Consider the following 19,844-nt stretch of genomic DNA (forward strand, 5'->3'; position numbering starts at 1 on the left):
TCTTTATCAATAGAAGTTGAATCTGGAAAATAAAAATCACTGCATTTATCAGACAGTTTATCTAACTTGTAGACTTGTTTTGAGGTTCACATGGCAGATTTGTGAAACATTCTTCTTAAATTATTAAGTATGTTTTAGTGTTAGGTTTGGCTCTGAGTGAAAGAAATGTAAATGTAAGAGTAGCTTAAGTAAGACAAACTTTACTTGCTTCTTTGTAAACATAGTGAATTCAAGTCTATCATAATTCCTCCATTCTCTGCAGGAACTCAAGATCCTTGTATTATCTTAATTTACCATCTTTAACACACATATTTCTCTTTGTAGTTACAGCAGAGGACCTTGTGGTTCAAGAACGAGAATTTGAAACACACCCATCACCTTCAGAGTCTTCCAGAAATATGTACACAACTTTTCCAATTACAAATATTTGGTCATATTTAACTGGCTAAACTCTCCTGCTGGGGGGTTTAAAATGTGGTCTTTATTCTAGGTCACCATTTCGTTAAACATCTGGCATCTATTATTCTAGAAAAAGGGAATGAACACTGGGGAACAACAAGCACTCTGCCACATTTTTTTTTTTTTTTTTGACAGAGTCTTGCTCTGTAGCCAAGGCTGGAGTACAGTGATGCAATGTCAGCTCACTGGAACCTCTACCTCCCAAGTTCAAGCAATTTTCCTGCCTCCATCTCCCAAGTAGCTGAGATTACAGACACCCTCCACCATGTCTCGCTAATTTTTGTATTACTTAGTAGAGATGGGGTTTCACCATGTTGGCCAGGCTGGTCTTGAACTCCTGACCTCAGGTGATTCACCCATCTTGACCTCCCAAAGTGCTGGGATTATAGGCATGAGCCACCACGCCTGGCCTTCAAAAACATTATCAGTGATCAATGCATGTGCATTGATATGCACTGAGAGGGCTGCTCCTGAGTCATGCACAGTAGAGAAATAGAGAAGTCCTGAGTAATGTGGTAAGGCACCATCTGGCACTGCCATAAAGCAACATCCCCACAATAGTGCATCTAGGCCTGGCAAGAGGAGGAGCACCATTGTGATATGGCCCCATCACAAATGAGTTGATGGACATCAAGGAGACATCTTTCAACAAAGATTGAAACTTTTCTTCGTGGCATCTAGGGATGTAGATACTAGTAAGAGATACCCTTAAAAGGTCATCAGTAACATCAGACATAAAGAAAAAAGGGAAAAAAAGAAACATGGCTAAACAAATCTGAGGAAGGGTAAATGTGAGATCTGATACCCTTTCCATATAGAAGGCACAAGCTTCTGGGGTTATTGCAATGAACACAAATTCCCCACTCACAGGGAGCTCACATCCTAGTAGGTCATAGATATGATGAGAAATACAGAGATCATTTATTCTGGCTATTATTTGATGTATAAACATTTGTAATAAACATCTGGTGAGTAGTCATCCACACAGAACATTTCCAATGATGGGCAAGTCACTACCTTTCAAATATTTTAAGAAAATTAATTATCTATCTTTTAAAATTGTCGATTCCATTTGGTAATAGTCAAAATCCGAGAAAGGAGTTAAGCAGAAACAAACACAAACCTATACTTTACTTTTGTCCTACAGTCTGAAGCCACACATTCTCATTTATCTTTTGTAATAAATTCTTCATATATTTGAAGATATTTTGTAACATTATAAATTATTAGTCCTTTAGAAATTTTAAGTTTTATACTAATGGTCTTACAGAGTAGACATCCAATGCAGTGTTTACTGGATGAAAATGTAAAGAAATGTTTGAGAGTTTTCAAGGGCAAAAAATATATCCTTTTCCAGGATAGCATATTTTTTGGTAGCTAACTCTAATCAATAGAAAGACCCTCACCATTCTTATATCATAGCTTTCTGCCTATGGTGTTCCTTCTAGTGTTTCCTTCTGCTCCCTGGGGTAATATAAAACAAGTCCCTTCCATCTTCCACACTACAGCCCTTCAGATATTGACAGTCAATTCTCAGGTCCTCTGAGTCTTCACTGTCTAAGTTATATATTCCCAGTACTATAAATTTTTCTGTAATTCCACAATGTGAGTCTCCTCAGCCTCTTCTCTATTTGCTACTGAGAACACCGTGAAGAATAAAGGTCTTGATGAAATGTCATGCCCCAGACTAAATACAGTATACAAGTTACAGTGCAACAAGTGCAGGCTAGTATAAAATATAATGATGCACTCTAGAGCACCTTTAAAGAATTTATCCATTTCTTCTCTCAACTCGGATGTACTATTGTGCTTACAATCAAAAGGGTGCATATACATACATACTAGTGTCATATTTGTTTCTCCCACTCTATATTGGAGGCATACCTTGGCATTAAAATGTCATATGCTTTTACTATTTGTATTTTTTTCTATCTTTTATTGCCATTACAATAAAAACCAAGCTAGGAACTTTTAAAATACCCCATATTAATAGGATTCCATGAAATACATATTGTTGGTATTAATCAAACTTTTGGAGACATTCATTAAAAGTAACATGCAACATTGGGCATGAGGCTGATATTATTTGATACTGTAGTACATACTTGGGGACTTTACGCTATGAAAACATTCTAAAATAAGGGAAATCTAGAAATTGAAAATTTTGAAGCATCCTAAAATTTCAATTATTCATATTATGGGTAACACAATTTTTATTTTAAAAAGTTGTTTTTGCATGGTGATTACTCACTAGATAATTATTTAAACAGTGGAGAAAGGACAGAGGAATAGATTTGAGCATCTTTGGAAATGCAGTGGAGCCTGGTAAAAGGGAGATATATTTTTTGAGATAGGCTCTAGAGATTAATTGCAGAGACTTTCCAGTAACATTTTTTTTCCTGTGGATGTATAATATTTATCTAAGGAAAAATATGTTTCTTTCAAATGTCAGGCAGTTGCTAGTAGGGTCAGCTATAAAGCTTTATAATTGATTATGATGATCCGTGTTGTCTCCACTGACATTTTGGTTGAATTCTTCTCAAATTTTATGGGTTGAACTCTTCTCATATTTTATTTAGTGAAAGGTGTCATTTTTGGCTTGAATAAGATAAGAAATTTATGCTTTGAGCTGTCTCAAGGTCATCTAACTGGATAGTCATTAAGTCAGCTAGCCCAGCACTCAAATGTAGCTTCATCTCTTCTTTCAATGACTAGTATGGCTCAAAAGTCAGAATGTGGTATTGAGAACACTTTTTTGGTTGCAAAGGTGGCCAACTGATACAACTTAACATAAGATTTTAAAACTTATTTCATAAACTTCACCCTAGATGTTAGCTAATTTTGGTTTTTGATTGTTTTGTTTTTCCTGCTTCATAATAATAGCTCTCTCTCTCTCTCTATATATATATTTTTACCATGTATTGAGTGTCTATCTTAACTCCAAATAAAAAGTGGGTAAAGGACATGAATAGACATTTTTTAAATTACTATTTTTTAAGTTCTGGGGTACATGTGCATGATGTGCAGGTTTGTCATATAGGTAAATATGTGCCATCGTGGTTTATTGCAACTGTCAACCCATCACCTAGGTATTAAGCCCAGAATACATTAGCTCTTTTCCAAAATGTTCTCCCCTACACCCTCCTAAGACAGACCCCAGTGTGTGTTGTTTCCCTCCCTGTGTCCCTGTGTCCATGTGTTCTCATTGTTCAACTTCCACTTATAATTGAGAACATGTGGTGTTTGGTTCTCGGTTCCTGCATTAATTTGTTGAGGATATTGGCTTCCAGCTTCATCCATGTCCCTGAAAAGGACATAATCTCATTCCTTTTTATGGCTACATAGTATTCCATGGTGTATATGTACCACATTTTCTTTATCCAGTCTATCGTCGATGGGCATTTGGGTTGATTCCATGTCTTTGCTATTGTGAATAGTGCTGCAATGAACATACTCGAGCATGTATCTTTATAGCAGAAGACATTTTTTAAAAAGAAGACATATAAATGTCCAACAAGCATATGAAAAAAATTTTCAGCATCAGTAATTATCAAAGATATGCAAATGAAAACAATGAGATATCATCTTATAGCAGTCATAAAGACTATCACTAAAAAGACAAAATGTAGCAGATGTTGATGAAAATGTGGAGAGAAGGGAATGCTTACACCTTTGTTAATGGAAATGTAAATTAGTGTAACATCTACCAAAAACTGTATAGATATTTCTCAAATAACTATATGTGGAATTTCCATTTGATCCAGAAATAATACTACTGGGTATCTGTCTGAAGGAAGAGGAATTATTATACCAAAAACATACCTAAGTTTTTATGCTTATCACAGCATTATTTACAATAGCAAATATATGGTATCAACCTAAGTATCCATCAACAGGTGATTGGATAAAAAAAAAGTGATATACAAACTCCATGAGATACTATTCAGCTATAAAAAATAAAATAAAATCATGTTTTTTTGCAGCAATAGGGATGGCATTCACGACCATTATCTTAACTGAAACAACTCAGAAACAGAAAGTCAAACACCACATATTATCACTTATAATTAGGAGCTAAATAAAGCATGCACATGGGAAGAGATGTAGAATGATAGACATTGGAGACCCAGAAGGATGAGGGTAGGGTTGAAAAGGGATGAATGATAAAAAAAAAAAAAATTCTTAATTAGTACAACTTAGATTATTTGAGTGAGGAATACATTAAAAACACAAACTTCACCATTACGCAATATATTCATGTAACAATATTGCACTTGTAGCCCTTAAAATTATACAATTATAATTCTAAAATATTAGTCGCAATTTATCAATATTGAAAACATGAAGAAAGTGAATAAAATCATACATTTAAAAAAAAAAAAACTACTCACCACAACCAAAGAATCAGGTTGTTATAAAAATCTATCTTGTTAGATTTTATTATACGAGCCATTTTGCTACTTGAAAGTCTTTGTTAAATGTCTTCCTCTAATTCACTCTTCTGATATGGCCTATTATGTTAATCTTTTAAGATGTGTTAATAGTTATCTTGGCAATACGGTTTCTAAGAATAGGTGATGTGACAATGCAACACTAGTTGTGATAGTGATAGCAGAGCATGGTCCACAGAATTATTTGATGGCCCTCAAATTCTGTCTAATGGTGTAGATGGTCCAATAATCCTTTATCCTTTAATGAGACCTGTGAATATGATGGGAGAATTGCTCCCTAGATTAGGTTAGGAAATATGGAAAAGGTGGTTGGATAGTCACTCTCCTGTTTATGTTATATAAGATTCAGTTTTAGCGGATTGAAGAAAGATTCTCTTGCTGGCTTTGAGTAAGCAAGCTGCCATGTTCTAAAACTTCATGTGGCTAGAACCTAAGGGCAGGCTTTAGGATCCAAGAAAGGCCCTAAGCCAGCAGCCAACAAGCAAGCAGGGATATCAGTCCATCAACCACAGGAATTAATTTTTTCCAAGAATAGTGAATGAGCTTGAGAAAGAATATTAAGCTCAAAATGAGAATGCAGCCTACTAACACTGTGATTTCAACCTATGAAACCTAAGCAGGGATCCTGTCAATCTGTACCCAAACTCCTTTCACATGGAAACTGCAAGATAAATAATGTGCATTATTTTTAGATGCTTCATTTATAATAATAATTTACACAGCAATGGAAGCCTCATACACAGACATATTAGCAATCCTCAAAAGGGTGGTTCAGGAAGAGTAATGAAGCAAAAGTCCTCAGGCACTGTGAATTTAATTACAATATGAGAAATACAAAAAAAGGACACTTAAAGGAAAGAAAAGTATATTAGAGACAATTGCCTCCATCTTAGTAATATCACTTAGGGCTTGCCCTAATTCTTTCTTGTCATGATTTTTAAGTCGAATTTTATTGCCAGTTGATAATCATGTCCTCTGGTGAAGAATAAAAAGAAGTATCCATAGTTTTAAAAATGAGTTTTATATATGTTTCATTTAGTTAGCAAGAACCTGGACAAATCAAGATTAGCAACAGTAAATGGGTTATGTGAATACATAGTTCTACTTACTATGTTTGTGAATTCTTATTTGCTTCAAAGCTGTAGCTGCAATGTACGTATAGTAATTTTCTCTCCCATCATGCAGCCATTTAACAAGAGAATATAAACTAAGGAAGCTTTATATTACAAGTAAAAATGTGGGTAATAATACATATGTTCTTGGATTTACAATGTTGTTAAGTCCTGATGAACTTACCACAGTCAAAAATGTCCTACTGAAGTTGTATTTAAGACACCAAATCTACCAAATAATATCACTTAACCTCACCTACTTACATTAGCCTACAGTTGGGCAAAATCACCTAACAACACAGCACACTGTAGAGCACCTGCTGTTTACCCACATGATTGAGTGGCTGACTGGGAGCTGCTGCTCCGCCACTGCCCAGCATCTGGAGAGACTATCATACAGATTTCTGCCGAAGGCATGTCACTTACCTAGCACTGTAAGATTGAAAAATCGTAAGTCAGACCATGGTAAATTCAGAACCATCTGTGTAATAATGTCACCTGTTTTATTGGTTTCTCCATGAGAATAAGATGGGATGATGTCTGCATATTTTTTTTAGCACATCCATTGACAGCATTAGAACAAGCAGTAAATATTAATGATGATGATCATGTTGATGATGTAGAATATTTTCCTAGTTTAATTATGGCCACTGTTGTATGTTGATGTTTTGAAATGCACATATATGCTCTCTATGATCTGTTATTAAAGTCATCATTGTAGATTTACACTGTATTTCCTGTCTGCTTATGTCATTGTTGGCACTGACTGCCGATAAAACAACTACAAGACTGCACAGCTTTCTGATATGTTGACGGTGTTTATCTGTCTCAGATTTTACTTCCTATATTCTGGTCATGTGATAGGTGAGAGCTTTCATCTTTAAATTCCAGGTTTTAAACTCATACAGAGCTCTCTTCACATCTGCAGCTTATTCACATTAGCAACCTCTTTATAATTGTAAGCAACAGCTTCAAAGTTTTAAATAACTCAGAAAAGTCACTTAATGTGGCGTTTCCACACTTTAGTGTGACTTTTCCACTTTCATCTTTGGAAACTTTTTTTATTATTTTCTTTTTAATAAGTTCATTTTTCATCACGTATATATTATAAAATCAATCTCTTTAGTCTCTAGCTATTATAATAAGTTGTTTGAAAATCATTGAAATTTTATTTAGTGAGAACAACTTTAAATATTATTTTCAGAACTCAATAAGAATCTTTAGTACTAAGGTGCCAGATGAATAGAAAGTAATGGCTTTTCTTAGGGTAATTTGAAGCATCATAAATGTGATATCATACATTCATTATTACTAACAATTCAAAGTATTTTTATATTTCAATGAATTTTGTTAGTATGCTCAAATATGATGGCAAGGAATGGAGACATATGTGATATATGCACACATATTTTCCTTCTAGTCCTGACTATTTTAAAATTTGTCAGTAAGTACCTGCTTTAACCTGATGTTTGAAAAACAGGAAAATGAAAGTATAAGTATAGACATTTACTTCGGTTTTACAGATCACATACCTACACGTTGACATACATAAAAGCTTGTAGTGACAACAGTTCCTACATGTTCACAAATTTCAAATGTGTAAAAGTATAAGAATAATAGAACTTTACATGAAGAAGTAAGAGTAAAATACATTCAGTTACATATATTGTTTGATGATTAGGTAAATAGGATATAACATTCTCTATTGGATTCTGACTTTGCCAAGACAAAAAACTCATTTAAATTTTTTCCCAAATATTACCTCTAATATTATTTAGTTATACAACTAATGATTATAAACTTATTTGAAAAAATAAGATGATGGATGCCCTGTTTGCTTTCTGCCAGAAGGTGCTACTTTCATCACGAATAAGAGATAGCACCAATTACTGTGACAACTAAGGGTTTCAGAACCAGGGTAATTTACTCTCTTAGGATTCTCAATACACCATAAATGCGGATTTGCAGGCATATTTCACCTAGGCAACAAATGGACTCTGTCATTGCTATCTGAATAGGTGACCCCTTTGAAGACTGAAGATCAGAGTAGGCTGATAGAAACTTTGCCAAGGGGATGTCCTTTTACATGTTTTAGTCTCAACAATTCCTTTTGGCTTACCACCCTTACAGCCAAATGTGGCCACAAATTAACTTTTCAAATAAAGCACCACCCGATGTCCTCATTTCAAGAGGTATGAAGTCCATTTAGTTAACATGGAAATTCATGCTTTTCCCTATTCATAAAATATATCCACATTACATAGACTAAATCCACAGTTTATGAGGCTAAAAGCATGAATCTTCTTATTAAATCAACAAAGGTTAAGTGAATATGGCTTAGAGTGATACGATCTAGCTTAATATGAGCCATAAAACAAATAACTTACCTTTTCCAAATATATATTTTCTCAGGCAAAATGAATAAGTTAATTGTATGATAATAATACATGATTTCTAAGATTGTACTTGCCTAGATTTAAGTAAGTGGTCAGTGAATACTTGCTGATTAAAATAATGATAAAGTCTTATTATTTTTAAACCCAAATGATTGTTTTACTATTTTGTTTCTGTTTGGCAGTTCCATACTATTGAAACACAGTATATCATTTTCATGTATTAACTGAGAATCATCTCTTCATAGTTAGATTTATTCAAATATTCTTTAAGCACAACTTTATCATAACTCAAGGGTTATTAGAGGGTTCTCGGGTGTTACTTAGTTTCTGAGTTAACAGAAATTGTGAATAAAACAGGTTTAAGGGAAAACTAAAATTAAAATTGGATATTAAATATGTTTATTTTGCATTCCCTACATGATGAATTTCTTTAACGTAAATCATTGAAAAAATTATTATGTTAAAAATGCAATGTGCAGTTTTTATGTATTGTCATGAAATATATATACACATATACTTTTTTTGTTTCCTATATGTCTGCTATCACAACATGGCATAAATGAATTAGAAGTAGATAATTTGAGATGGTATGAAAATTTATTAAGGAAAGTATTTAAATCAACCCATGTTGGTCATGAAGATGATACTGTGCAGCTATTCAAATACGTGCCTTCTCATGCCGTTCAAAGACACTCTCATTTTTATAGATCATTTTATAAACTTAAAATATTATAATGCCAGAAAATAAAATTCAAGTTCAGTTGATTTTAAGAGGGAAGTTTCCATAACATTAGTCATGTGCACTTATAAAAATTTTTTTATTGCTGAATGCAGATATTTTACTTTCTTAAAATAATGTATATACTTTGTGAATATAGTATTTACTCATAAAATTATAAAGTCCACATTCTCATTAACATAACACATTATTCAAACCATCAGGTTACATTCCACAGTTATCAGAGACAATGTTCATACTGTTAAACAAATAAATTATACTTACAAATAATTTTTGTTGAAAATTTATCTTTCTTATTTTCATTTATTAATGCCTCCATGTTTACTATCTTGTTCTGAGAGACAGATTTTTGTGCTGGAGGAAACAGTCTCAGAAGACAGAACTAGGAAATGTCTTTGAAGAATGCATCAGGTTTTAAGCTGACATTTTTGTTACAACAACAAAGTCACCTTACCTTTTTTTCAACAACGGAAGAAATTATGTTTTACCTTTACTATGAAGGACTAATGATAATTATTATCCACTCCAATGCAATGAATAATGTTTGTATGAACCATTGAAAAGTGGCTGAATCAAAGTGCTTCTTCATTCTACAAATGAGATAAAGTGAATACAATATCATAAAACAACTCCTGAGCATAGCACAAATTTCTCAAATGCGTTTCTTCTAATCTTTGAGAATTGTTTGTCATGCATTGTTGGTTTACTTAATAAGCAAATACTTGCTCACCACCCACAAACCCACACATATTCATACTCTCATTCTTACTTCCTCCTCATCTAAACATACTCTGAAGAAAACAGAAAATTATCATTCTCATTTTTCTTTGCTTACTAGAAAAGTCATCCCTCAGAGTGTAGAGGATATAGATAAGTAGATCTACTTCCAATGAAAATAAATGCTTTCTGCAAGCAAGTTTACCTGTGTTTTTTTTTAATAATCCAACAAATTGTGAGAATATTCCCCAATGGAAAGCAATGTTATGCAATTGGGTTGATCAATAAACATTTTAAACCTAATGGGTGGATCAAAGTAGTCAAAATGTTAACATATGTAACTTGGTTCCGTTGTTTTATAACAGCTGATATCAGAAGCTTGTGTATGTGGCTGGAAATTTGGGAGGAAAGTATATACATTGACTATATTTGTGACGATGAATGAATAAAGGAAATATGTGCTTTGCTAACTTTTGGTTTTCAGGAGATGTTGAATTCAGAATTACCCCTACTGGAAGGTGATCTTTAAATACCACTGCTGCTGGAAGTATGCGTGAGAGAGAAGCACCTAGGCACTTATAACTAATGAGTCACATTCCGAAATTAGTCCAAGTACAAAATTAGGAAGTTGATGGGTTTACTGTAATTGGGAACAGAGAGATAATTAAAGGATTTATTGACAACGGGTCTAAGTCTCTTTGAGTGTCTTGGTAAGTCAAAGTGTTACTTTTATGGGATAATATTGCTGTCAAATTACACGTGTTTTTTAACTTTCTTTCTTTCTTTCTTTCTCTCTTTCTTTCTTTCTTTTCCTTCTTTTTTCTTTTGTCTTTTTTTTTTTTTTTTTTTTTTTTTTTTTTTTTGGCAAGGTCCTGCTCCGTCACCCAGGCTGCAGTGCAGTGGCACAGTCATTACCTACTGCAGGCGCAACCTCCTAAGCTCAATTGATCCTCACACCTCAGCCTCCCAAGTAGCTGGGACTAAAGGTGTGTGCCACCACGCCTGGCTAATTTTTGTATTTTTGGTAGAGATGGGATCTCTCCATGTTGCCCAGGCTTGTCTTAAACACTTGAACTCAAACAGTCTTCCCATCTCAGACTTACAGAGAGCTGGGATTACAAGTGTGAGCCACTGAGACTAGCTTACACATTGTTTTAGGTAAATTGGCTCTGTGTCTCTGTTTGGATGGTGATTTCAAGTATCTATTCTTTCTAGTATTGGTGCTTTTATCACTTTATTCAATTCCAGTTGTTTGAATTAAATTGTAAGTCTCATTGTGACTTACAGTAGATGTTCCTAATGACAACTGGAGTCATCCTAGAAATGCCTATGTCTTCTCCTAGACTTTTTCTTCCCATGTATCTTCCTTTATCACAGGACAAAGATGTGTCTTGATGGTTTCTCAACCTTTCTTCTATTATTTACCTTTACTACCATCTGTGGCTAATCGTCTTGCCTATGAGTGTTGCATTCCGTCAAATGAAGTCTTCCTGGTGATTCCTCTACACCCCTGACAAGCTCTGGTCATACTCTATCAAACACGCTTTCTTCCAGGATCCATTTTCCCTTATCATAAATGCCCATTTCACAAAGTACAAGAAAAGCATAAAGAAAGCAGAATCATAGCTGTGAGCATTACAGATATTAGAAAAGACTAGACTAAAAGGAATTAGATGGTTCTAGCTGTCACATTTTAAGTACAGCAGTGTTATTTATAATCTCTTTATCTCGCATTGAAGCTTATGAAGAATGGTAAGATTACGTTACAGAGTGTGTTTTATATTATTTATATATTGTTGATCAATCCTCTCCCATCATAGGAAAAAAGTTTGTAAACTTTAGTAATAAGATGTAACAGTGTGACTATGGGCTATTTAATATATATATTACATATATATTCTATATATACATATTAAATATATATTCTCTATATATTAAATATATATGTTATATATATATAATTTGCCTGACTGCATATCCAAACTAAGATTGAGTTATCAGAAAACAATGCTAAAACAATGAAAGCATTATATCCTCAAATTTTTGATAAATTTGACAATTATAATGTTACTAAAGCTGTGAGCAATAAATGTTCACAATAACAGATTTGAAATGTAGAATATTGTATATTTCAGAATAATTGATTACTCTTCTATTGATTGTGGATACTGAATTTCTAACATTCAAAATAATCTTGGGGAGAAATAAATAAATATGCTTATATGTAATTCCTTGAATAAACAGAATTGATGAGAGTGAAAGCTTGCCCCCATTGCCTTACAAAATGACTGATCTATCCACAGATGAAAATTTTATTTCCCTCATATACGTTTCCCAGAAGTTCCATATTTCCTAGTATGTACATTAGAGTTCTCAAATATACTAACAATGGCCTTTAAGTCTTGTACATTTCATTTCAATTTTACTCCTCCATGTTTCTGGAAGTATGATTTGCCCAGTGTAATTGAAAAATTTCATCTGACACTATTTTGTTCTGAAACAAGTTGAGAAAGTCTAAATTAAAATAAAATTGGAATAAAACCACTGCCAGATTTGGTAGTGTTGTTCACAAACCTTCAGTAAGTATAAAGTGAGGTTTTTTGTGGACTAGATAGGGATTCATGAGGTCCCTATAGCATAAGATAAAGAATTAAAATAAGTTATTCTCTCCTTCTAGTTACAAGAGATGTACTACTATGATTATTTGATTGTATTATTTTTTATAATAATACACATATTCTATAATGACTTATTTACTTTGTTCTTTATGCTTCACATGTAGTCTATTCGAATAACAATTGGAATCTTGATTTTTTTTTTTTTTTTTTTTTTTTTTTTTTTTTTGAGAGGGAGTCTCACTCTATCTCCAGGCTGGAATGCAGTGGCACGATCTTGGCTCACTGCAACCTCCGCCTCCCGGGTTCAAGTGATTCTCCTCCCTCAGCCTCCCAAGTAGCTGGGATTACAGGTGCCTACCACCACACCCAGCTAATTTTTGTATTTTTACTAGAGATAGGATTTCACCATGTTGGCCAGGATAGTCTTGAACTCTTGACCTCGTGATCTCCCGCCTTTGCCTCCTAAAGTGCTAGGATTGATTATAGGCATGACCCACTGCACCCAACCTTGATCTACCTTTTCCTTCTATACTTTACTGTCACACTCAAGGCCTTGAGAGATACAGAACAACAACACTGTGTCTGCCAGCTAGTCTTTAGAATGTAACTCTTTTTTTTTATTTTTTTGAGACAGAGTCTCGCTCTTTCTAAGCATAGACTGTATAGGCATGCCCTTTTAGAGGTTTAAGGGAATAAAGGAGGGCTACACATTTGAACATTCAATAAATATTAACTAGGTGCTCTGATAGACTGTGGCAATAGACCATTAAAATCTTATTTTAATACTGCTTTCAAAAAACAAACAGGCCGGGCGCGGTGGCTCAAGCCTGTAATCCCAGCACTTTGGGAGGCCGAGACGGGCGGATCACGATGTCGGGAGATCCAGACCATCCTGGCTAACACGGTGAAACCCCGTCTCTACTAAAAAATGCTAAAAAACTAGCGGGGCGAGGTGGCGGGCGCCTCTAGTCCCAGCTACTTGGGAGGCTGAGGCAGGAGAATGGCGTAAACCCGGGAAGCGGAGCTTGCAGTGAGCCGAGATCCGGCCACTGCACTCCAGCCTGGGCGACAGAGCGAGACTCCGTCTCAAACAAACAAACAAAAAAACAAGCAAACAAACTGTAATCTACAGTTGGCTATACCTTAGACCACTAGCTCATGTGGCAATTTAAAATTAAACAAATTAAAATAAAATAAGATCAATAATTCACTTTCTTTGTCATACTATATGACCACATCAAGGATTTAATAGTGATGTATGGCTAGTGACTTCTGCACTGGACAACTCAGATCATAGAGTATTTCCTTCATTGCACTAAGTTTTATTGAGCATTAATGGACTAAAAGTCAATACAGTCATGAAATTCAACATTACATTTGTAATTAGTACAATAAAATAGAACTACAGGACATTGTGGGAGTGGAGAAACAGTTTCAAGAGGATTTAATTCTTCTGTAGCTGGTGTGACTATGTGAAAATAATGGTTAAAAAGAAATTGTGAAAATTGTGTTTATGGTAAAATTCTAAAAATTACTACATTGTATAAGAATGGAGAAAAAGACTACATGGAATTAGTATAAAGCACCACTTTCAGAGAAAGCAGAACACGTGAAACTGTATTTATTGGAATCAACAGTAAAGGCATAACAGTGGCAAGAAACATTCCCAACCCTATCGGATAATCAAGACTGTTTAAGCATTTTTAAATTTATACTGAAAGTATTAGAATGACTGCAAAGACTTTAAGTAAGGTAGCGACATAAATAGTATTAAAATTTTAAAGGTGTCTCTGGCAGTAGACAATAATTGGAGATGGTCAAATAATGGACTCTGGAGATTGTGTTGAGGTGAATTGCTTTGATCCATTTAAAAAATAATGCCCATTTGGTCAATGGTGAGAACAAATGTGGGTGGAGAATTAAACTGAATGCTCAGCAATTATTGCAAATTTGGAGGTGGGAGGTGAGGGAGTAGGCAGAACTGTCCGACTGATCAATAGACCCAGGAGACACTAACTTTAAAGTGGTTGGTTACATAGTGCTATTTAACTGATATTCCAATATTGAAATAGGGAACCATAGGCCAGGGACCTTTTTTTGATTAGAAGATCAGGATAATTGTTTAAATATATGGATGTTAAGTTTGAAGTTTCTCTGAGACATTGAAATGAATGAATATGTCTTGTAAATAGTTGGATATAAGTGCTGGATTTTGGTATTATAGAAAGGTTTATGGCTGCAATATACATTGTGGAGAGAGCTGTATGTAGAAACTTACTGAAGCTCTGAGAGGAGGATGAGATTTCCTGCGGAGAAAAAGTAGCACCAAAGTAAAAGTAAATGTAGCATCAAAGTAAAAGTCCTGAGTAGCTTTAATACTTAGTAGTAACCATGCTGTATTCCCAGGGAGGTCAAAGTACTTTTGAGAACAAATTTACCCTGAAAACTCTGTTCCAATGAAAATATTCTTACACTTTACTTTTCCTTTTTTTTTTTTTTTTTTTGAGGCAAGGTTTTGCTCTTGTCGCCCATGCTGGAGTGCAATGGCTCCATCTCGGCTCACTGCAACCTCCGTCTCCCAGGTTCAAGTGATTCTCCTTCCTCAGCTTCCCGAGTAGCTGATATTACAGGCTCCCACCACTATGCCCAGCTAATTTTTGTACTTTTAGTAGAGATGGGGTTTCATCGTGTTAGTCAGGATGGTCTCAAACTCATGACCTCTGGTGACCCACCCACCTCAGCCGGGGATTACACGCATAAGCCACCATGCCCGACCCTTACTTTACATCTTTATTCAATATAGTGGGTTCAGGTAAAGAAAGAAAGGCTGAAAGCATAACAAGAAAGAGAAAAAGAAACCCTATTTAATATTTTTAGTCTACCTGTTTATTCATAAAAATCCCTATCAATATCAAATATATAATATATTATTCAACTAATGCTAATATGGCTGATTTCTGCTCTTAAAAATAATAGATTGTGATAAAAATGTAACTGCAAGCTTTCTAGAGGAAGAAATCAACAACTTTTATTTCAGCTTTGATTTTTTTAAATTTCCCTCTGATTCTCTTGACCTCTTTTAACTATGAGAAATTCATTCACTGATGATTAATTTAAAAGAAGAGACCCATGATCTCTCTGCGTTAATATTTCTTAAGCACACTTTTACTCTGCTTCTTTGTGAACTAGAAAACCTTAAAACTGACTCTTGCTTAGGTTTACCTTAAAAAATAAAAATAAAACTGTCAAATATCAATATAACGCAGTGAAACATGATGAAGTATTATTAAATTCTTAAGTATTCTTAATAATAGGAGCTCTCAAAAATAAGTATTATGACAAATTGGACTATAAATTGCATGCTTGCATTCCATTTATTTATGTAAAAAATTAAGCTTTGTAGAAGATGGGCTACACGGAAGAATACATTTTATCTTTCTAAAGAGTTCAATAGGTCTACAGTAATGTAGAATCCACTTTAATTATGAAAAAGACTAATGCAATATAGACAATTTTGTGTCAATTACATAAAAGTAAATTCATGAAACCAAGAACACTACCAAAATTTGTTTTAGAATAAAGCATGGTACAAAACAAAACAAAACAAAACAATGAATAAACCAATTAACTTAAAATACTAATTCTACTGAATAGTGCCTAATGCCAGATCCAGAGCATATACTGAAGGCAGAAAGATGATATGTTTTTTTCTCTACAACTCCATTGAACTTGTGTTTGGCAAACTGTCCGTTCAAATTTTAAACTCAGTTTATAACCTAATTATTTCAAGATTGTGAAAGGCAATAGAGTCTTCACCCAATTTTTTATTTATTGTGCTGTCTTCTCACCTGACAATGTCTGATACTGTTGCTCGGAAGCCTAGGCTCTCCCAGATATACATGTTATTGTCACATCCATTCCTCAGTGTTTGGCTTAAAAATCTTCTTCCTTTGTGAGGTTTTCATCAATGTTCCCTAGCATCATCATTGCATCCTCTCTATTTCAAAATGCATTTTACTAAGTACTTAATTTTAAATTATATCCAAGTTTGTTTATTTCCAAAATATTTATAGGAAGACTATCCTGAGCAAGTGAGTAGACAAGCTTCTTGATAAAAGGATGAATTCAGCTCCACACAAATTCATACTCCAGGACCTAGTGTGTATATATAAAACCTATTGCTATAATAAAGTTGCATACGTGTGTGGCACAGGGGAGAAAATAGCTGACTTCTGGGAATAAAGTCATAAGTTGTTTAAAATTATGTCTTCAAAGGAATGGCCACAAATGAACGAACTCCTTAAATAGGTATAATAGCATTATATGAAGTTACATTGCAAATTGTGAAAAGCAGCAATAAAGAGTCTTTAAACAAAGACATTAAAATGTATAAAAAATGTTGCCTGTTTACATATCTTAGCACCATTTATAATTCTTCCACACTATTTTCTGTTTTCAAGGTCTAAAACATGGAAAATACATTTCCCAGACTCCATGGAAAGTGGGGTTCATTTTGGTAACTTCAATAGGAGACACCAAGGAAAATTTGAGAAATCTGGCCTGAATTAATACTCCTTAAAAAATAAAGGCATTTGGCCAGTCTGCATAACACAGTGAGACCTTGTCTTTACAAAGAAATTTAAAAAAAAAAAAAAAATCAGCTGGGTGTGGTGGCATGTGCCTGTTGTAGTCCCAGCTACTTGGGAGGCTAAGGCAGGAAGATGGCTTGAGCCCAAGAGGTTGAGGGTACAGCGAGCTGTAATTGTGCCACTAAACTCCAGCTTAGGTGAGAGAGCTAAATCCTGTCTCAAAATATAAAATAATAAAATAAAGTAAACAACATAAAATAAATAAATATGAAGGCATGTAGGCTGTGGCAGAAGGCAGGTGTAAAATTTTGCAGTGACTTTCAAACATTCTCATAGGAATCCCTTAGATTATTGCTTAGAGTGACTGAAGTAATTGGTAGTAGTTTCATGCAATCCCTGCACTTCATAACTATAGGAATGGGTATTGTTATCCCAAAACATTCATTAGTTTATATATATCAAACTCCCTGTATTAAATATCTTCTTAAAATATGTCATTTTTGTTTTTAATGAACCAAAGGCAGAGAGACATATACAAAATAATGTGTTCATGAAACTGTGTGTTCTTTCTTTTGGAGAAGCCATAGGCTGTTCATGGAAAGTGACAAATAAGTAAGTTCTGGATTAAATGTAGTTAGAGTCTACATGGTGAAGATTTATATAACATATTGATGATCTTCCACTTTAACGTGAAATCTGTGGGAAACCACTAAAACTCTTCAACTATAACAGGTCAAGAGTGACCGAGGTTGAGGAAGTTGGCTTTGGCAAGAGTGTGGAGACTGCAGTAGTTGCTCACCTATATTCTAATACTACTAAATCTGTTAAGTAGAGTCACTACTTCTTAATTACATACATACCAATAATACAGTGTCTAATACACTGCTGTAATCTCAAGAACAGTTAATGATTTATTTTTTTTTTGTTGAGTTTGCTTTTTGCTTATTATATTATTTACCCTTAATAAAATATGTTGGAGTTTTTTAGAAATGCTTAGTGTTTTGGTTTCCGGTGCCTTCCAAATACATTTTAGTTCACAGAGCATAATAAATATTTGCTGGGTTTTAAAATGAGTAAAATCCTCCCCAAAAGTAGACATTTGACTCTGTAATCAGTCTAGTTTATGGAGAACAGATGTTGAATCCCAAAGAATCCTTTTCTCAAGGACAGACTGAACTACTACACAGTTAAAAAAGGGCAAGCTAAAGTTTGACAATGAGAAAAATTATAGATAGATAGATAGATAGATAGATAGATAGATAGATAGATAGATACATAGAGATGATAGACAGATACATGCATACATACATACATACATAGAGATGATAGATATATGCATACATGCATATATATGTATAATGTATGACATTGTATAAAACTGATGTAGTGCTGATTTTATTTTTTTTCACCATGGTCTAGATTTCCAGGAAATAAAGGTTTATAACTAAAGGCTTAGAATACGTTATATATTGCTGTTGTCTTTTCTGGATTCCTTTAAATTAGAACTTAAATTATAAGGGAGAAATTCAAAGAATCAGCTACTTTTACAGCATTGAAACTTTTAACGTTTCCTGAATTTTTTTAACCAGTTAGGGGGCAAATTCTTCCACATATTTGCAGCCTAGAAAATATTTACTAAACAACAAAGCAGGGGGAAAAAAGCACCATTCTACTCACACTTACTAAAATATATAATAAATACCTAAATAATCAATTTTACGAAGAAACACAGTCTGACAATGGAGTAAAATGTTATACAAGAAGACTGCTTTTCCTTTATTTAACTTGAATACTAAGATATGGAAATTACTCTTTCTGGATAATATTAGAGAAAGAATGAGCATAGCTTGCAGATTCCCAACCTCTCACCATCTTACAGCTGTCTCAGAAGTAAAAGAAAAGCTGATATCATGCAAAACCTAACATTAAAAAAATGAGGGCCTGGAGGAGACAGGAAGATTTGATAAAATATCTAACCTTTTTTAATGTCTTGAGAATATTGGCTTGTTGCATGGAAAAAATGATCTTTCACTTTACAGAATACACATATAAATTGCTTTCCCAAATTAAAAATATTTATTAGAGTTAAATCTATACAGTCAATAGAAGAAAAGCAGACACATATCTCTTTGGTCTTAGGTAAGATGAGTACATTTGTATTTTCTATTAACAAAGTCCCCGACCCCCAAACCAAAAAACAAAAAATTATAATGGGAAAAAGATATATTTTTACTTTAGCCAAAATATAAATAATATTAAAATATTACATATATTAACTTGTGTTCAGGATCAGATATTGAAAATGACAAACTACATTTTCAATATCTGAACCTGAACACAATTTATGTAACTAAAACAGACTAAATTCACTTTCAATCCAAATAAATCATCTAGAAATTTTAGTAGATCTATAGTCGAAGTATTTAAATAGGCAATTATTAAGAAAAAACACAATTCCAGCCACAATTTGAAGAATTATTTAACCTCTTTATAAATAACAGCATAAAGTAAAGCAACTTGACCTATAGATATATCATTTTAGTGCATGAATTTGTATTTACACATTCATGTAATTTATCATAAAATATTATGTTGAATTAATTCTGAACTTATTTTAATGGTAAATTACTTATTATTTTTAAACACTCCCTTTTAAGAAATATTGATCTACACTTTCAGTTGGAGTAAGATATGCCATTTGGTAAGATGTTTGTATTTATGTCAAGGTAAATTGTGGGTACATCAGAATGGCATGTTTCCATA

This window comes from Rhinopithecus roxellana, chromosome 2 (assembly GCF_007565055.1).
Source record: "Rhinopithecus roxellana isolate Shanxi Qingling chromosome 2, ASM756505v1, whole genome shotgun sequence".
NCBI classification, from domain to species: domain Eukaryota; kingdom Metazoa; phylum Chordata; class Mammalia; order Primates; family Cercopithecidae; genus Rhinopithecus; species Rhinopithecus roxellana.